We start from the raw sequence: 19,783 nt of genomic DNA on the forward strand, positions 1-19,783 counted from the left end.
CACACACACACACACACACACACACACACACACACACACACACACACACACACACACACACACACACACACACACAGATGACTTCCCGGTTATATTGCCCATGCACTTATTAGATCTTTAATTTCTATCTCCAGGTTTGTCTGTAGCCCGAAGAGGAAAAGCTCATGTTGAACACTGATGGTGCCTCATGTGACTCTTCCTGTCTCATTCTCCTCTCAGCCTGAGGGAGTGACACAAGGTCTCGCTCATACAAAAGCCCCTCTTCCATGACCATGTATCCCTGTTAAAGCTAACGAGTACAAAACCCGGTCCTTGGGGACATCGAACACAGATAGTACGATCAAATGTCTTTCTTATCAATGGAAAAGACCCCATGGTCTCGATGACAGTACAATTCTTGGTGAGGTTTCCCCTCTTTTTTTAGGGTCTGTTTTTTTCCCCAACTGGCGTTTCCTCCCAAGTGAGTTGAATACAAACTGCCAAGACTTACACTCTTATCTCATTCCTGTTAGTCTCCCAGTGTAACACGAGGGTTTAAGGCATTTAACCATATGTTTTCAAAGGCAATAATTTACAAAGGCATGGTAACAAAGGCAAATTCATAATAAAGTATCAAATTGCAGGTTTGGTCTAGGGACAAAAGAAACTTTTGGGAAACGTACAATTGCAAAGCTAACAAAAGAGCTCACTTTTGTGTCACTGACACTGTAACTGATGGTATTTTTTTTACTTCCAGTAATACGGTAATAGTGGATATGGCACAGATTCAAATTTAAATTCAATTAATTTGTATAGTGCTTTTCACGATTACTTCTGTAAAGCTGCTTTGAGACAGACGTAATTGTTAAAAGCACTATACAAATTAATTGTATGTATATATATATATATATATATATATATATATATATATATATATATATATATATATATATATATATATATAATAGTATATTCATTCATTCATTCATTCATTCATTTTCTACCGCTTATCCGAACTTCTCAGGTCACGGGGAGCCTGTGCCTATCTCAGGTGTCATTGGGCAGGATACACCCTGGATGGAGTGCCAACCCATCACAGGGCACACACACACACACACTCTCATTCACTCACATACTCACACACTACAGACAATTTTCCAGAGATGCCAATCAACCTACCATGCATGTCTTTGGGCCGGGGGAGGAAACCGATGTATAATAGTATATATAAAATTAATAATAAGAAAAGATAAGAATAAAAATAAATAAACTAATACATAGAATTAAAAGTTTACATTTTATTCAAAAATATCAATTTAAAATGTACAATACTATATATTCGATGGCTAGGATCAGTAAATGGTATGACCTGATACCAGGAAAATAAATAGCTAAAAATAAATAAAAATAAAAATAAATAAACAAACAAATAAACAAACAAACATTTAATCCAATCCTCTAAGAAATGGAATTTTTTAAATTTAGAATAAGATTTATATATATATATATATATATATATATATATATATATATATATATATATATATATATATATATATATATATATGCTATTGATTTGTATTTTAGTTTATTTATAGAGTATATTATTAACATTATTTGGTTGCAGAATGTGTGGAGTTTCATTATCAGTATCCATACCTGGAAATGAAAAGGTGTGATCATGGTATGTCTAATAGAAAGACAAAATAAATCCATCCTAGCACTTCTCTTATATATTCCTTAGCTAAGTGTGATTTCTTTACACAAGATAGGAATGTTTAAATGAGCAAAAAAATGAATGATTTCTTCACAAGTGTTGCACAAACATGAGTGGTGTGAAGAGACGACGACGAGGCTGGTGTTTAAACAATGTGAGGTACCTTTAGCTCAAGTGATGAGGCAGAGACTGATGTGATCAAAAAAATGTGGAATGCAGGAATGTTTATCCATAAATCTCTCTCTCTCTCTCTCTCTCTCTCTCTCTCTCTCTCTCTCTCTCTCTCTCTCTCTCTCTCTCTCTCTCTCCCTCCCTCTCGCTCTCTTTCTCTCGCTTCAGCTTAGATACCGGAGTTGGTAACCATCCTGATGACCTTCTTCTGTTTGGAGTATCATCATTGGAGGATGTCTCCTCATGGACATCCTGAAGATTCATGGGATTGCTGACGGTACCATGGAAACCATGTAGGTGGCTTTGAGCTGCTGTCGGTTTTGCGCTCAAGACTCTGTTATTGAACATTTGATGGCTTTTGCAGGAAGAAATTTATGTTAAAACTATCACAAATTCAGAAATTACGCCGATGCCAATACTTAGAAGTGGCTCGGAGCTCCATGTTTGACAGTTAACTCACAGTCTATCCTCACCACCATTGCCTCTGGCTTGCTCATTAGGAATAAAGAAGTCATTTCTGTAAAGCTGCTTTGTGACACTGTGTGTTGTTTAATGTTCCATATAAATAAAATTGAATTTAATTGATTTGATTTAGGGGGCACGGTGGCTTAGTGGTTAGCATGATCGCCTCACACTGCCAGGGTTGGGGGTTCGATTACAGACTCCACCTTGTGTGTGGAGTTTGTATGTTCTCCCCGTGCCTCGGGGGTTTCCTCCGGGTACTCCGGTTTCCTCCCCCGGTCCAAAGACATGCATGGTAGGTTGATTGGCATCTCTGGAAAATTGTCCGTAGTGTGTGAGTGTGTGAGTGAATGAGAGAGTGTGTGTGTGCCCTGTGATGGGCCTCGATGCCCGATGACGCCTGAGATAGGCACAGGCTTCCCGCGACCCGAGAAGTTCGGATAAGCGGTAGAAAATGAATGAATGAATGAATGAATGAATGAATGAATGAATGAATGACTTGAATTAAACAGATTATAGAATCAGCAAAGAGATCTAAGCAAAGTGCTGAAGACAAGACTGGAGTTATAAGAGGACTGAGACCAAGTTGATTGATAAAACGAAACTTGTACTTGTTTTGATCATTCTCTTTACACTGTCTGGCACTGAAAACATATCGAGTGGGACACGGAAGCTTGTCCTCTACCCCTGGGATGAGTATGTCAAATAAACAGAGCAGAGTTGAGTTTACAAAAAAACATCTTGACAAAAAAGCTCACTGTTGAAGTGTCGATCGAGAGAGAGCGTATTACACTGAACACTCTCTTCCCCAGTTAATGATCTTAACCTTGTGATGTTTTTGGGACACTCAACACAGAGCATTTGATCAAGCAGGAACAAACAGCATCATCAAACAGGGTCAAGTGTGTCATCAAACACAAAGCTGTGTGCATCAACACGCCACGCTAACCACATCACCCTAATCATCCAGCTTGGTGCATCTTTAAACACGGACGATTATACTTGAGTACATGTAGACACACATACGGCGGATTGTGATTGGGTGAGAAGATTAATGCAGGCTGTAGAGGATGAATTTTAGATATCTTCCAGTGTTTAGAGATGAGTTTAGAGCAAGATAGAGTGGAAAAACAATGTTGGGTGAAACAATGTGGCAATCTGCAGGCAAAACAATTGCAGCTGTGTGTGTGTGTGTGTGTGTGTGTGTGTGTGTGTGTGTGTGTGTGTGTGTGTGTGTGTGAGAGAGGAGAGAGAGAGAGCGAGAGAGAGAGAGAGAGAGAGAGAGAGAGAGAGAGAGAGAGAGAGAGAGAGAATACTTAAGCTCTTTAAAGTTAGGGGTCATTTTAAGGACTTTCATAGCTCATTCCAACATACTCATGATGTACACACACACACACACACACACACACACACACACACACACACACACACACACACACACCACACACACACACACACACACACACACCACACACACTTCCCGTGACTGAGAAAATGTCAGTAGTTCAACCTTTGCTAAATGAAGATAGCTGAGGCAATTAGGATTGGTATTTATGTGCAGGTGATGATTTATCTACTGCCGTTGTTTCTGCTGCACTGAGCTTCCGCTGACTGCTTGTTTGAAGTGTGTGTGTGTGTGTGTGTGTGTGTGTGTGTGAGAGAGAGAGAGAGACACCAATCTCAACTCTATTGAAACAGATGAACTCCGGGCCCACTGGAGACAGTACACTCCAGCACTTCATTTGGAAGTGAACCGACTTGCCGTCACACTTCCTCCGTACTCAGAAGAGCTCCTGAGACTTTTTTCCCCGCTGGTCTCCAACCTCTTAAGTGTCATCCATTGTTTTACTTTTTCACTTCGTTCATTTGTGTTTCCAGATTTAGAAGTGTGAGATGATCTTGGAGGAGGTCAAATCTAATAAGATAGCCTAGAGAATCATGCAGTCGGTTAAGAAACTGATAAACAACACCCAGTATGTTTTCTATATTTATTGACTTATCGATTTTGCTAAGTTTTTTTTTTAAATCTCAGGTATTTCAGTTTAATCCAGAAATATATATATTTTTTATTTCATTCTTTCTTTTTTTTTACGGTCATGAAATCCATGTTTGGATCCATGGTCATGTTTACCTGCTCCGGTCTCCGGTCTCCGGTCTCCGGTCTCCGGTCTCCGGTCTCACCCCCCTGGCTTCACCTGTACCTTTTGTTATGTGTTGTCTGTGAAATCTGAGCTGTGTCTCAAATGGCATATTATTCACTATATAATATTGCAATGAACAACTGAAGGTAGAATATGTTGTTTTTTTGTAGCATAGCAAAGTCTCACAGCTCCAGGGGTTGAGCCTTAGCTCAGATGACCATCTGTATGCAGTCCCATAAGTTATACTCCCGCTTTACACAAACATATTGCTATGTATTATTGTAATGTATGGATAAGTGTTGAATGCTTTCCACTCTTGGGCCCTTGTGCAAGGCCCTTAACACTCTGTCGCTCAGTTGCATAAATGAGATAAATGTAAGTCACTCTGAATAAGGGCTTTCTTTTAAATGTTACAAATGTACATAAAAACTTCTACAGGAACAATCCAAACACCCTGGGATTTGAATTCAGAATTCAGAATGCTTCCATCAATGTGGAATAAAAGTGATGCCTAAAGAGCGAAAGTAAACGTACAGTACTTGAAGCAGACGCAGCTCTGATTTCTTTAAGCTTCCCAACTGAAGACTGATATTCCCGTCACCATGTTTCCTTAATTCACTTGAGGAAATGTTATAATAATTCACCAAAACATTATTGAAATCTTGTCTCTGCTCTGTTAGAAGGTGACACTGACATAACAGCAACTCTGACAATAGTTCAGACTACAAGATAAATTGCACTTTACTCTGCATCTCGCAGCTGTGCTACTTAATTCTATAAAATGATGATATCTGAATTAAAAAAATTAAAGGTGTAATAGTTGATAAAATTATAGATGTAATTGTTGATAATTGATATAGTGATGTTTTTGCTTAAGATTTATGTTAGAAATCTTTAGTGTTTTTGTTTAGTTTTTTGTTTTTTGTTATAGAGACAGAGACTTTTATTTTTGTAATTAATTAAAAATTAAAAATTAATTAAAAATGAATAAATATATTTTTCCTATTTTTTTAAAAAAAAGATAAAGAAATAAAGACTGCTGATTTAATTGCTATTTAATTACAATTGCTGATTTATAATCGGTTCTCATTTTTCAGGTGCACCAAGTTTATTTTTTATTTTTTTTCCAAAACAAATCTATATTGGCAGAAATTATTTATTTGTTTGTTTGTTTGTTTGTTTGTTTGTTTGTTTTGTAAATATTAAACAGAAACTCAGGCAAAGCATTTTCTCAATTCAGTATGTGATATACAGTAGCTATGTAGCTAATAGTGGCTAGCTAATTATCCTGTGTGAGGTTTTAAATAAAAATACAGATATTTTTATATGGTTTCCTTCATATACTACTAAAGGTTATCCAATCAAATTACATTTACAAATCTTTTATATCCAAACTTAGTTTGCTCCTCTACTATTATTCTATCTAGCCCTTCTATCTTTGCTCTTATCTATTTATTTATTTATTTATTTGTTTGTTTGTTTGTTTGTTTGTTTGTTTAAGTTCTTATTTTGGGGAAATCGTGGCCTAACGGTTAGAGAATTTGGTTCCTAACCCTAATGTTGTGGGTTCGAGTCTCGGACCGGCACGACTGAGGTGCCCTTGAGCATAATGGCTGCCCACTGCTCCAGGTGTGTGTTCGCGGTGTGTATGTGTTCACTGCTGTGTGTGTGTGCACTTTGGATGGGTTAAATGCAGAGAACAAATTCTGAGTATGGGTCACCGTACTTAGCCGTATGTCACGTCACTTTAATTTCACTTTTATCTTTTACTTTATCTATTATTTTTTACTGTGTTTTTGCTAACAATCCGTTTACCATTTATCACCAGCATTAATAAAAAGAAGGATTTAAATCATCGGAATGTACAGTGATAAACGATGGTAATTACTTGTTTATGATCAAGTACAGTCCTGTTCAATGCTTTACTCTGAAACAAAGGCAGCAGAAGCCTACAGGATCAGTGACGTTCTCTTCCTGTCGTTCGTCTTCATTTAAAGCTATATTGATGAATTTAAACTCCTGCTCCACTGCTGCGCATTAAGAATGAAGACAAGCAGAAGTCGGTGAAGTATGAACTCCAGTCATTACTAATGGACGTGATTAATTAGCTGCATTGTTTTGAACAATGTTAGCTTTAAGATCTATTTCTAGCAGGCTCTCTAAACGGCAGAAGAAGAAAATGCTGATGTGAACATCCTAAGTTTTCAGGCAGATCCACATGAAGGAGAAGTTGTGCCTGAGGGTTGGCTTTATTTACTCCCAAGGAAATAGAACCATCAGAGGGAGAGAGAGAGAGAGAGAGAGAGAGAGAGAGAGAGAGAGAGAGAGAGAGAGAGAGAGAGAGAGAGAGAGAGAGAGAGAGAGAGAAGGAATGAGAGAGACAGGTTGACAGACAGATAAAAGCAAAGGAATAGAGAGAGGAAGAGAGAGAGAGAGAGAGAGAGAGAGAGAGAGAGAGACAATGACAGAGAGAGACAGATAGAGAGAGAGAGAGAGAGAGAGAGAGAGAGAGAGAGAGAGAGAGAGAGAGAGAGAGAGAGATAATATAAGGATAAGGATATAAGGATTAATAAATAATCAGTGTTTTGTGCAATTTTGAGAGAGACAGATTGACAGACAAACAAAAGCAAAGGAAGAGAGAGAGAGGAAGAGAGAGAGAGAGAGAGACAGAGACAGAGACAGAGCAAGACAGATAGAGAGAGAGAAAAAGAGAGAGAAAGAGAGAGACAGATAATATAAGGATAATAAATAATCAGTGTTTTGTGCAATTTTGTTTATTCATATTAGGTACATTACCATTTTTGCCATCTACCCAAAGATAAAATGAATCAGTTGCCACCTGAACTTGTTTCTTTTGACATATTTAAAACCAAAAATAAATCACTGAAATGTAAAATCAACATTAAAAGACCTTAAATTCTTGCTCTGTAAATACACAAAGATTGTAACCTGGAGCAGTGAATGACAGGAGCATGAAAAACATGTGCAACATCAGAGTTAAAAATGGAGATAAAACAGTTCACAGAGATAAAATCTTCACCTAAAATTCAAATATCATCAGTGTTTCAGTCAGATATCACCTTTTTATTCAGTTTCTCTAAAACACTCGGTGGGAGCGCACACTGATAAAAACTAAAACCTCATTCTCATAAAAAGGTTTCACTTTTAAAAGCCTCCCTTTTAAAATCTCTTCAACTGAATAAGAACAAGGAATAACATTGTGAGCAAACAGCAAGGCGACTCCACCACTTAGTGTTATGACTTATATTCACCAAACCATCCCACGCCTTCACCCCAATCAGTGACATTACTGACATCGCTGCGGGTTTCCTGTAGCATAACGACATCTATATGCTTTTGCTTTAAAATGTTCATATCATTTAGCTCTCTTGCTGTACTCAATAATACTTATTATTCAAACTCGCAATGAGAATCCCACTCATTATAAAATGTAGATAAAATATACAGAGGGTAAAAACCTCGCCAACTTAAAACACAACGCATTATATAGGTCATCATCAAAGTTTTCCTGATTCACTTTTGTTAAAGTGAAAATGACGTGACGTACGGCTACGTATGGTGACAAATACTCAGAATTTGTTCCCCTGCATTTAACCCATCCAAAGTGCACACACACAGCAGTGAACACACACACACACACCATGAACACACACCCGGAGCAGTGGGCAGCCATTTATGCTGCGGTGCCCGGGGAGTAGTGGGGGGGGGTCGGTGCCTTGCTCAAGGGCACCTCGGTCGTGGTATTGCCGGCCTGAGACTCGTACCCACAACCTTAGGGTTAGGAGTCAGTCTCCCTAACCATTAGGCCATGACTTCCCAATGGCCACGACTTTGTTATCAATTTCTTTAACTGGAAGACTTTCACGTCAATAAAAGCTCCTTCTCTTCTATAATGTTTATCATTGTGGATGAACTCTTTTCGGTCTGGGAAAAAATCTACAGTTACTTTTTTTTTGCCATTTCATCTATTTAAAAAAAAATCTTTGATGTTTTCATGACTGTACTTAACACTTAACTGTTCTTCTTGTGAGACAAAGTTTGGCTGAGCTGGCCTTTTTCGGGTTTGGGTCCACCTCACTGGGCCTTTCTTGGACCACTGTACTGGGACCAGTTTGGACAAGGAGGGTATCTGCCGGGAGGCTGTATCTTCATTGAGTTTCTGGGCTGCAGTCTGGGCTTGGGGCTCACACGCCTTCTGTTCTGGTGCAGAAACCGCACCAGGGCCCTCAGCAGCTGGGCGAACTGTGGCCGCAGATGGACCGACCCTAGCAGGCTCAGCTACATTTTGCCCTGGTCGCTCAGAAACACTGGGGTCACTCTGTCTCCCATTGCAGGCCCTAACAAGATGCCCTATTTTCCCACATTTAAAAACATTTAATATCAGCATCAGAAGAAACAAAGATACTGTAGTGGAGACTGACAACCAGGGGGGATTTTCTTAATGGGGACACCATTCGCCTTACCGAGTCTTTACCAAAAGAGCTTCATCTGAAATAAAAGGAGGGACATTTGACAGAATAACCTTTTTTGCTGGAGAACTGAAGGCAGAAACCAACATGAGCTTGTTATTAATACAGATGCCATTATGAACCAGTTTAGTTGCTTTATTAACATCATTCAGAACAACCACAATTGCACTGACATTAAGGGAGACAGAGATAATTTTCTCATGCCCCACCACATTATCGACTGCTATAACACATTCTTCAACCCTCACCGCACACACCATTCTCAAACCGTGCCAGAGAGTCAAACTTTCACAAAGATTCCGTCTCCATTGTTCTCCGACACACACGCCCACGCTAAGTTATTTCCTCACACAAACGAACGCACTTGCTTACACAATATACTTAATAATTCTGAGATGTTTAACCCGGAAAAATAGAGAGAAAAGAGAGAGAGAGAGAGAGAGAGAGAGAGAGAGAGAGAGAGAGAGAGAGAGAGAGAGAGAGAGAGAGGCCGTTATGAGAAATCATGGCTCCCTACAGAGCAGAGAGTGTGAACACAATGCAACAGAGATGCACTTTTTAATAGAGTGTAAAAAATTCAAAATCTATGTGAAATATATTAAAAAAAAATATATATATATATATATATTTCAGTGAATTTAAGCTATTGCACGTGTCTCCATTCACTTCACTCCCAACACTGGCAAACTGCACATTCTGTTGGGGGAAATGAAGGAGAGCTGAATTTTAGCAGGACAGTACAGATCTGCCTGTCATAACCTGAGGGACAGTGAGTAACACACACACACATATGCACATACTGTACACACATGCGCGCGCACACACACACACACAGCCCTGTTTGTCTTAAGATTCTATGACGAATGATATTCATTTATATTTTAAAGTCTGTATGTTCCAGACTAACTCAGTATGAAACTCAGCAACTCTTAATAAGAGTTGTTCTTCTCTTTGCCATAAATCCTTCTTAATACCGTACATGGATACAGTATGGTCATGCCAGTAAAGCTAGGGAGTAAATAGGGAGTAAAGATTTTCATTACCATCAGAGACAAATGAACATGCAAGTACTGATTGTAAGCAGGAGACAGTTTTGTTGAAAGCTTCTTCACTCCCTTTTTCTGGAATGTGGGAAGCATATAGTACATGCATTTTTTTCCCTAAAGAAAAACTACTAATTAATATATTGCAGACTCATTTTGCTTCCCCTCAGGGATTACTGGTAATTATGTGCTATATTTATTCTGTTACATTTTTAAAGCTCCTATGAATTTCCTGAGAATTATTTTTCAAAGCTACAGGAAGAAAGGTTGCCAGATTTTATTTTTTTTTTACAAGAAGCATTCAAGATGATGGCCTTTAATCCCTAAACAAATAAGGAACATAAAAGGCAGACAGGAGACTTACATTTGAAAAAAATCTAAAAAAAAAATTTATATATTAAATTCAATTCAACTGTGTTTGTATAGCGCTTTTTACAATTGACATTGTCTTAAAGCGGCTTTACAGAACATAAATATAAAACAAAAGGTTAACATAATACAGAAATTCAAGATTAATATTAGATATATTTAAATGTGTTTGTATTTATCCCCAATGAGCAAGTCAGGTGATTGCGAGGAGGAAAAACTCCATTTAATGGTGAAGGAAGAAACCTTGAGAGGAAGCAGACTCAAAGGGAAACCCATCCTCATATGGGTGACACTGGAGGGTGTGATTATAAATATACAGTCTGATAAGGAGGTTGTTGTCTATAAAAACCACATGGAGTTGGCATATCCGCTATAGTATAGTACAGCAGAGTCCAACTGGAGCTGGTAAATCTCTAGATGCCTCAGGATCCACACAGAGTCGGCCTCATCTCAGTGGAGGTCCAAAATCTTCATGGCACGGAAGACTATCGGAGCTGGTACAGTTTCTGGATGCCTGGGGATGAGTAGAAAGAGAGAAGCAGTGGAGAGAAATTAACATAGCTACTCTTAATAATATTAGCAGGCACTAGATGATGCAATGTGCATTTGGTCAGATGTATTAGAGCACAATATTATGGGATGTATTATGTGTACGCCTGACAAAAGTGATGTTTTTAATCTACATTTAAACTGGGAAAGTGTGTCTGAGCCCCGAACACAATCAGGAAGACTATTCCAAAGTTTGGGAGCTAAATACAAAAACGCTGTACACCTTTAGTAGACTTAGATATTCTGGGAACAACAGAAGTCCTGAGTTTTGTGATCTCAGAGAGCGTGAAGGATTGTAACGTGTTAGAAGACTAGTTAGATACATGGGAGCTAAACCATTAAGAGCCTTGTACGTAAGTAGCAGCAGTTTGTAGTCAATTTTAAACTTAACAGGTAGCCAGTGAAGAGATGATAAAATTGGGGTTATATGGTCATACTTTCTTGTCCTAGTGAGAACTCTGGCAGCTGCATTTTGGACTAACTGTAACCTATTTATTAAAGATGCAGGACAACCACCTAGTAATGCATTACAATAGTCCAGTCTAGAGGTCATGAAGGCATGAACTAGCTTCTCAGCATCAAATACAGACAGGATGTTTCTCAGCTTGGCAATATTTCTAAGGTGGAAGAAGGTTGTTTTTGTAGTATGGGCGATATGATTTTAAAGGCATTTTGCTGTCTAATATAACACCCAGGCCTTTCACTGTTACGCTAGTAGTAACAGTACTTTATGGACTTACCCACACTGTGCTCTATTGACTAATCACCTATTTACTTTAATGAGTAATCTCCACTTTGTTCTACAGAGTAATCCAGTCTTTACAGACTAATCCCCTTTTTCTGACTAATCCCTTCTTTGTTCTACTGACAAATCTCCTCTTTACTTTACTGACTAATCCTCTCTTTACTTAACTGACTTTTACCCTCAATAGTCAGCCACTGGCCATTGGTGGTATGTGGTCACCTAATTGGTAAGAAGTTGAGCTACTGATCATAAGGTGGATCAAACAAGCTGCCACTGCTGGGCCGCTTAGCACTGCTGAGTCTTTAACCGTCAATTGCTCAGTTGTATAAAAAATAAGATAAAGTGTAAGTTGCCCTGGATAAGGGTGTCTGTCTAATACCATGTTATGTAATGGTAGATGGCCTACTCAAAGCAGATTTGCAATTGTGTCATGTTCATACATGTTTTATAAGCTAGATTTACTGACGCTGTGAGGGATGTTCGAAGTTTGGAAATTCTGACTGATACTTGCATATCATTAAGTTCACCATGTGATTACTGTGAACAGAAGCACACAGACACCCTAATGCAGTGCTGTGGACGGTCATCTTTGGTAACATAAACACAGCTATTTCTAAGAATAGTTAACACTTAAGACTCTATTAGTGAACAGTTAAAAACTTTAGTCAAAACTCTAATGATGTTCACACTCTAGAGTGATGATTTATAATGGCACCATCTGGTGTCACTCAGATAAGGATGGATAACCTATTGAGTCCTGTTCTTCTCAAGGTTTCTTCCTCATATCTTCTCAGGGAGTTTTTTCTTCACCACCTTTACATCTCTAGCTTCCTCATTAGGGATGAATGAACAGTTTTATATCCAAATTCTGGAAAGCTGCTTTGTGACGATGTCAATTATTAAAAAAAGCTTCACAAGATATTTGATATGGGACATTGTTTTAGCTACAAAGATGAAGGTTATAGTACGTGGTTTCATTACTGTAATGCATTATTAAGTGGACAATACAGAACAATAGCAAATACCTTACAAAGACAATTTGATTCCCCTTACTCTATAATAAATAAGGGATTCATTTTTCACAGCTATTTTAATCACACATGGCTACTTAACTTTGTGGCTAATCCTAAAGCCTCTCCATATGTTAGGGTCATATTACAGTATGTATATGAGGTCATTAATGTTCTCTGATGCAGTACAACACATTCACAATGTCTGTACTGAGACTTTGCTTAGTATTTAGGAAAGATGTGAAAAGCCACATTGTCAAATGTAGTTCCTTGCTAGCCCATTAGGTTAGTCCTGCCACACCCTTTCCTAATGTGTTCTCACCTGCTGCTTGTTTTTTCCTTGTTTTGATGCGCTGCCCTATATATGTCTGTCTTGTTGTCATGATTATTATCGATCATTAATTGATGTAACGTTGTGTTTAAGCTGGAAGGCCGGATGCCGTGTTGTCCCGGCTATGTTTCCATGTAAGTTATGTTCCATGTAAGTGTTAGCTTTGTTTGTTAAGTAAAAGCAGTGCATGCACCAAATTCTGCAAGTGGCTCTGACTTGTTAAATATGGGAGATCAACTCAACTGTGCAGATTCAGGTTTGATTCCTGCAATCAAACATGCTTTCTTTAGAAAAACAACTAAAGAGACCTTAAATAATCCCGATTATACTTTATGAATACTTTCTGAGTGTAAATAAATCATATGTTCAATGTAGCTTAAATTTTGATTTAAGCTTGGAATACTGTAAGCGTATTAAAACAGTATGTCCAATCACACTAAAGCAGTTTCATGTTTATGGCATACACCCATATACAGAGCAACATAGATTTTTTTAGGTCTGTTTCTTTAATTGAACAGAGCAATTGAGGAATAAGTGCCTTGCACGGGACCCAGCAGTGGCAGCCAGGGATTTAAACTCACAACTTTCCAGTCGGTGGGCAAACACCTTAACCACAAGGCTGCCACATAGTTTTCCAATGAAATTCTACACTTCACATGCGAAATGATGAGACACATGATAGGTGAAATGCATAAGCATGGCCAAATGTATCATTTATCAATGATAAATTAATCAGCAGTTTTAACTGCTCAAAAAACAAGCATGGAGCTGGAAATATGTACAGGCAAATCATTAGCTAGCTTTTTGGGCTAAGCTTCCCTGCCAAATCTTTTGCTGTTTTAATTAAAACGTCATGTTCTGTATTGATCGTTTTAAACGCTGTATAGCAAAACGTTCAGGATAACGTGTAAGGGGAATCATAGCTAGTCTAGAAACATTTACAAATTAACATGTGCTAGCTAGCTATCAAAACAAGTATGCTCAAAGCCATCTGATCAAATGCACATTATCATCTAGTGCTTGCTAATATTATGAACATCAGCTATGCTAATTCCTCTCCACTTACTTCTCTTTTTTTCTACCCTTCCTGAGGCATCTAGAGATTGTACCAGCTCAAGTTGTGTCCTGCTTCGTGAAGATTTTCCATGTGGTCTTTGAGGACGACAACCTCCTCATCAATACACAATTGTCAGACTGTATCTATAGACTGTAGAAAGGACATTATTCATAACAACACTCTGGTGTTTATAACAGTTTATAATCACACCTTCCAGTGTCACCCAAATGAGGATGAGGTTCACTTTTGTATCTGGTTCCTCTCAAGGTTTATTCCTCTTCCATCTAATGGAGTTAAATGCCGCAGCCACCTCAGGCTTGTTCATTAGGGATAAATACAAACCCATTTAAATAGAAGTCTAATATTAATCTTGAACTTTTTTTTTTTTAACTGTATTTGATATGTTCTGTAAAGCTGCTTTGAGATAATGTCCATTGTTAAACGCACTATACAAATAATGGTGAATTGAATCTGGCTAAGTTAACTAGCCAGCTAACATTATGTTTGTACATGTTGTTAAACTGGAACAGAATAGAATAAAAAACTGAACAATTTCAGAAAAGTTGCCATTTGTAGACATATTTTACTTGTGAAACAAATTGCTCATCAAGTCCTGAAGTCAAAATTAGCATCAGACACACAAATTATAGATTTACAGTGTGTTTCTAGTCTACCCAGAGTCATCTCCACCCCTCTTCTCTTACTCGTCCTCCTCTTGACTGCTGCAGACAGACTGATGGCAATGGAAGAGCTGTAGTTACCTCCATCTCCACCCCATTTCTATTAAAAACTGTTTATTTTTGCACTTGTTGGTGTCATTGTGTATATCAGGTACCATGTATTGTGTACTCTGTGTAGAATTGTTTAAGAGTTGCTGTTCTTAAGTATTGCTGCAAAATGAATATTGCTGTGCTACAGAAAGCCCAAATTCTTGGCCAGAGGTGTTGGTGCTTTTGCTTAACATAAAATGTTTTGTTGATGTGGTGAAGCTTTCTGTCAGTATATTTTGATATCTTACCATTCTTTCTTTCAGCATGTGCTGTGACTCTTGATATGTGTTGCAATTTTTCTTTTGTTTATACTGTACATTTTGTCCTCGATACGTGTTCTTATCGCTTATTCTGCTTATTGTGTCTTGACACCAGCTTTTTCATTTGTGTAAGCCTTTTACTGTACATATGAAGTCTTATAATTCCTCTATTGTCCATCGAATCAATCATAATAATTTTTTTTAAAATTTGGAATGCAGCTTGGAATGACGTTCCATGAGAACATTACTCGTGTTCCACAAGTGAATTGATGATGGTTTGTAATTTTGTACAAAATTACAAACTCTTCTGAATATCATGCAGTTTGCTTGAATTTGTGACCAAGTCCTGGAGGGAGTCTCCAGTGTCAGTGCAAGTTTCCTGCCACAGAAAAGTCTTCAAGAAAGAGGAGTTTACACTCAAATCACATGACACATTTACATTACATTTACATTTACATTTACATTTACAGCATTTGGCAGACGCCATTATCCAGAGCGACGTACATAAGTGCTTAAATCTCTAACACTGAATACATTAATGCTGGTTCACTAGGTTACATACTTAAGATACCATGAGTTTAAAACATTTGTTCAAAGTTACAATGAAAAAGTGTCAAAGGTTTTTTTTTGTTTTTTTTTTAAATGCAAAGGATAAGGAAAGAAGTGCTAGTTGAAGTGCTTCCTGAATAAGTAGGTCTTCAACCGCCGCTTGAAAATAGTCAGTGACTCAGCTGTCCGGACCTCTATGGGAAGTTCATTCCACCACCTTGGTGCCAGTACAGAGAAGAGTCTTGTAGTATACTTGCCTCTTACCCTGAGAGATGGTGGAACCAGTCGAGCAGTGCTGGTAGATCGGAGGTTACGGGGTGCAGTGCGAGGAATGATGAGGGCTTTGAGGTAAGAGGGGGCTGGTCCATTTTTGGCTTTGTAGGCCAGCATCAGTGTTTTGAACCGGATGCGTGCAGCTACCGGAAGCCAGTGGAGGGATCGCAGTAGCGGGGTGGTATGCGAGAACTTTGGCAGGTTGAAAACAAGCCGGGCAGCTGCATTTTGGATCATTTGCAGAGGACGGATTGCGTTCATAGGTAGACCTGCCAGCAGTGCATTGCAGTAATCCAAATGACAAGAGACTGAACAAGTACCTGGGCAGTCTGTGTGGACAAAAATGGCCGAATCCTTCTAATGTTGTAGAGAAGAAACCGACATGAGCGAGTCACATTTGCAACATGAGAGGAAAAGGACAGTTGATTGTCCATGGTTACCCCAAGGTTGCGAGCTGTGGCTGAAGGGGAGATCAGATCGTTGTGCAAGGATATAGCAAGATCGTGACCTGGGGATGAATCACCTGGGATGAACAGCAGTTCAGTTTTGCTAGGATTGAGCTTTAACTGATGAGCAGTCATCCATGATGAAATTTCTGCCAGACATGCTGAGATCCGGTCAGAAGCTGTGGCATCTGAGGGTGGGAAAGAGAAGATAAGTTGTGTATCATCAGCATAGCAGTGGTAAGAGAACCCATGTGATGAAATAACTTCACCAAGAGAGTGAGTATACAAGGAGAAAAGAAGAGGACCAAGTACTGAGCCCTGTGGGACACCAGTGGAGAGTCTGCGTGGAGCAGATGTCACTCCCCTCCATGTTACTTGATATGAGCGTCCTTCCAGGTAGGAGGCAAGCCATTCCCAAGCTGATCCGCAAATCCCAAGACTCTTGAGGGAGGATAAGAGAGTCTTGTGGTTGACCGTATCAAACGCTGCTGAAAGGTCAAGGAGGATAAGGACGGATGATAGTTTGGCTGATCTAGCAGTATGTAGCTTCTCAGAGACATCCAAAAGGGCTGTCTCTGTAGAGTGAGCTGCTTTAAAGCCAGACTGTTTGGGATCTTGGAGGTTGTTCTGTGAGAGATAGACAGACAGTTGATTATAGACAATGCGTTCAAGAATTTTTGAAAGAAATGAGAGAAGTGATACCGGTCTGTGATACCGGACACGATGTGTGTTTGTGATGATAAGAATGTATACTGTATGTCTTACTAAATTTTACAATCTGTCTTTAATTTTTAGCAAATACCGATACCTAATCCACCTCCAAGGCTGAAAATCTAGTCCTGATAATGTCACACACACACACACACACACACACACACACACACACACACACACACACACACACACACACACACACACACACACACACACACACACACACTCCTTCAAAGAGACACTTCTCTCTGTCCTTGAACCTCATGGAGTGGAGGTTATTACAGATGTAAGGACACTATGGCCAGGAAGAGGAAATAAATTAGATTAAGATGAAGGTTGCATTCTGTGCTCTCTATAAGCTTGAGGCATGTATCTCTCTGACAGATGATATAAGTCATGTTTCTCTAGACCAGTACAAGTAGCAGACATATACAACCCCGGGCGAGAAGAAAGAGCAGATAGACATATCCATCACTATGTTGCTTACAGAGCTTCAATTCATTTTAAGCAGATTTGGATGAAAGTGCTGTTAATTTATATCCTGGTTTCTGTAAAACGTGACTAGACACAGTGGTTCTGTAGACAACAGAAAATGTCACAGAAGAATTAAACAACAACAAATACAATATACAAATAAAAATGCTTACATGCCCCACACCTTTCTTTTTCTAAAGGAGATTTCAGCTTCAGTGACATATTCATTTCTATTATATTGTACTCTGGAAATTATAAAACCACAACAAATTGCACATAAATAATAAATCAATAAATAATAATAAGTGTTGCAGTGACCTTTTAATTTTTAGCCTCTGGTGGTCACAACATACAAACCCACAAACCACTGCTACTTATAAGTATGATAGTAATGATTTATTAATGAAAAAGACAAAATGTAAGAAATGTAACACTTGGGGATGTGCTGTGACAGGAAAATGATCAATGATGATGAAATGTTGTGGTACAATTTAAAGTGAAGTTACTATTCCCACCATGAAGATTATTTCCTTATAATATAGTATCCTAAAATGTTGTATTTTATTAAGTCAGTTAGTAGACATCAAGTAAGGAATAAAACAAGAGTGTGATGCCTGTAGTGTTACATCACAGTAGGGCTGTTCATGCTGTGCTTAAGCCCCGAGTAGAGGAACGTCTAATTCACACGTAATATAAACTTGTGGTTATGAAGCAAGTCTTTTTCCCTGGGGTTATGTAACTCTGCTCTAAAGCTTTTACAATGTTAACTCCACATGGCAGTGCTGAATGAGTACAGTGTGAAACGATGCTCTGTTAGAATGTTAGTCTTGTTGCTTAGCAACAGACACCCATTCAGAAACTGAGCAGAGTTCAATAGCTCAATATCAGGTGAAAACCAGGACGTAGAGACACTGAACAAAAACGGCTCGGTAGATACAGTCAGGAGACAAAACACTGAACATCACAGAAGTGTGCGGTGTAGAGAGGGGGAAATACGTCACACTGAGAAATTACCTGAAGACCGATACGGATGAATGAACATCTGGTCGACAAGACAACAAAGTTATAAAGAGTAAAAAAGATGATAAAACTGTGAAAGATAACAGAAGCTGCTCGGGTGCAGAAGCACAGACCTGAACTTTTTTCCTCACTGATGTGAAAGCGTGAGACGAGCCGTTATTTAAAGAGGAGGTCACGCGCTGGATTTATCCAATCAGGATCGTTGATACATTAATATAAGATAAGATAAGATAAGATAAGATAAGATAAGATATTCCTTTATTTGTTCCACAATGCAAATGAGAAGAAGGTTACGGCAGGGGTTAGGAATGTACAGTGTGACACAAGGTCAAATTATGAAGAGACAGGATTCAGTGTTAACTGCGGGGTCAGTAGGAGCAGTGTGAAACCTCTAACTACACAAACCCACCATTCACTTAAACTGTTTATCATCAATCACATAGCAGGAACATTCCATGTAGGAAAATCTTTATTGTTTTTTATTCCTTATTCTTCTGAAATTATTTTTTAATAAAACAGCATCATACTTTTTTTTCCATTTATAGTTACATTCAAATAGGAACTTCAGTAAAAAAAATTCCTGTTATTACTTCTTGCAGATTAGAGCAGCTACAAACAGCTGTTCCATTTACCAGCCTATGTTTTTTGTATTATTTGTCTTGAAAAGTTAATAAAATGAGAAAACACAGCTTGTCATTTTATCGAAAAAGTACAAGCTGGACATGATGGCAGAAAGCTGTATTATGTCTGTAATAACATGAATCTAATGTTGAATAATCTGCAAAACAGTTTTGTTAAAAAAGAACCTTCATTTTGCCCTTGAGTGGAGTGACAGTATTGAATTTTCGAATAAAAATGTTACTGTTGACCTTGTTAACTCAAATCGGTTCATATTTGTTTGTCTTTAGAGTTGGTGTATGTGGGAAAACATTTGAATGCACAAGGTTATGGTAGTGTCATTCTGAATATTGATTTTTTTTTAAAGAATGTTTTAATTCTGTTGTCGATGAATCATTATGTGAACTTGAGTCCTCACCGGATTTGAGTTTTATAATCATATTAACAGCTTGAATAACAGGGTTCAAGATCATTCCCAGTCTGCTTAATTAATATGACCTCAGTCATTTTGTGAAGTGAGGATGGGTTCGGCCTTGGGTTCGCACCGGCTGTATTACCTGCATCCATCATTCGCTCTGTTTGTTGTTGCTGTTCT

Source organism: Tachysurus fulvidraco, chromosome 3 (assembly GCF_022655615.1).
Source record: "Tachysurus fulvidraco isolate hzauxx_2018 chromosome 3, HZAU_PFXX_2.0, whole genome shotgun sequence".
Classification (NCBI taxonomy): Eukaryota; Metazoa; Chordata; class Actinopteri; order Siluriformes; family Bagridae; genus Tachysurus; species Tachysurus fulvidraco.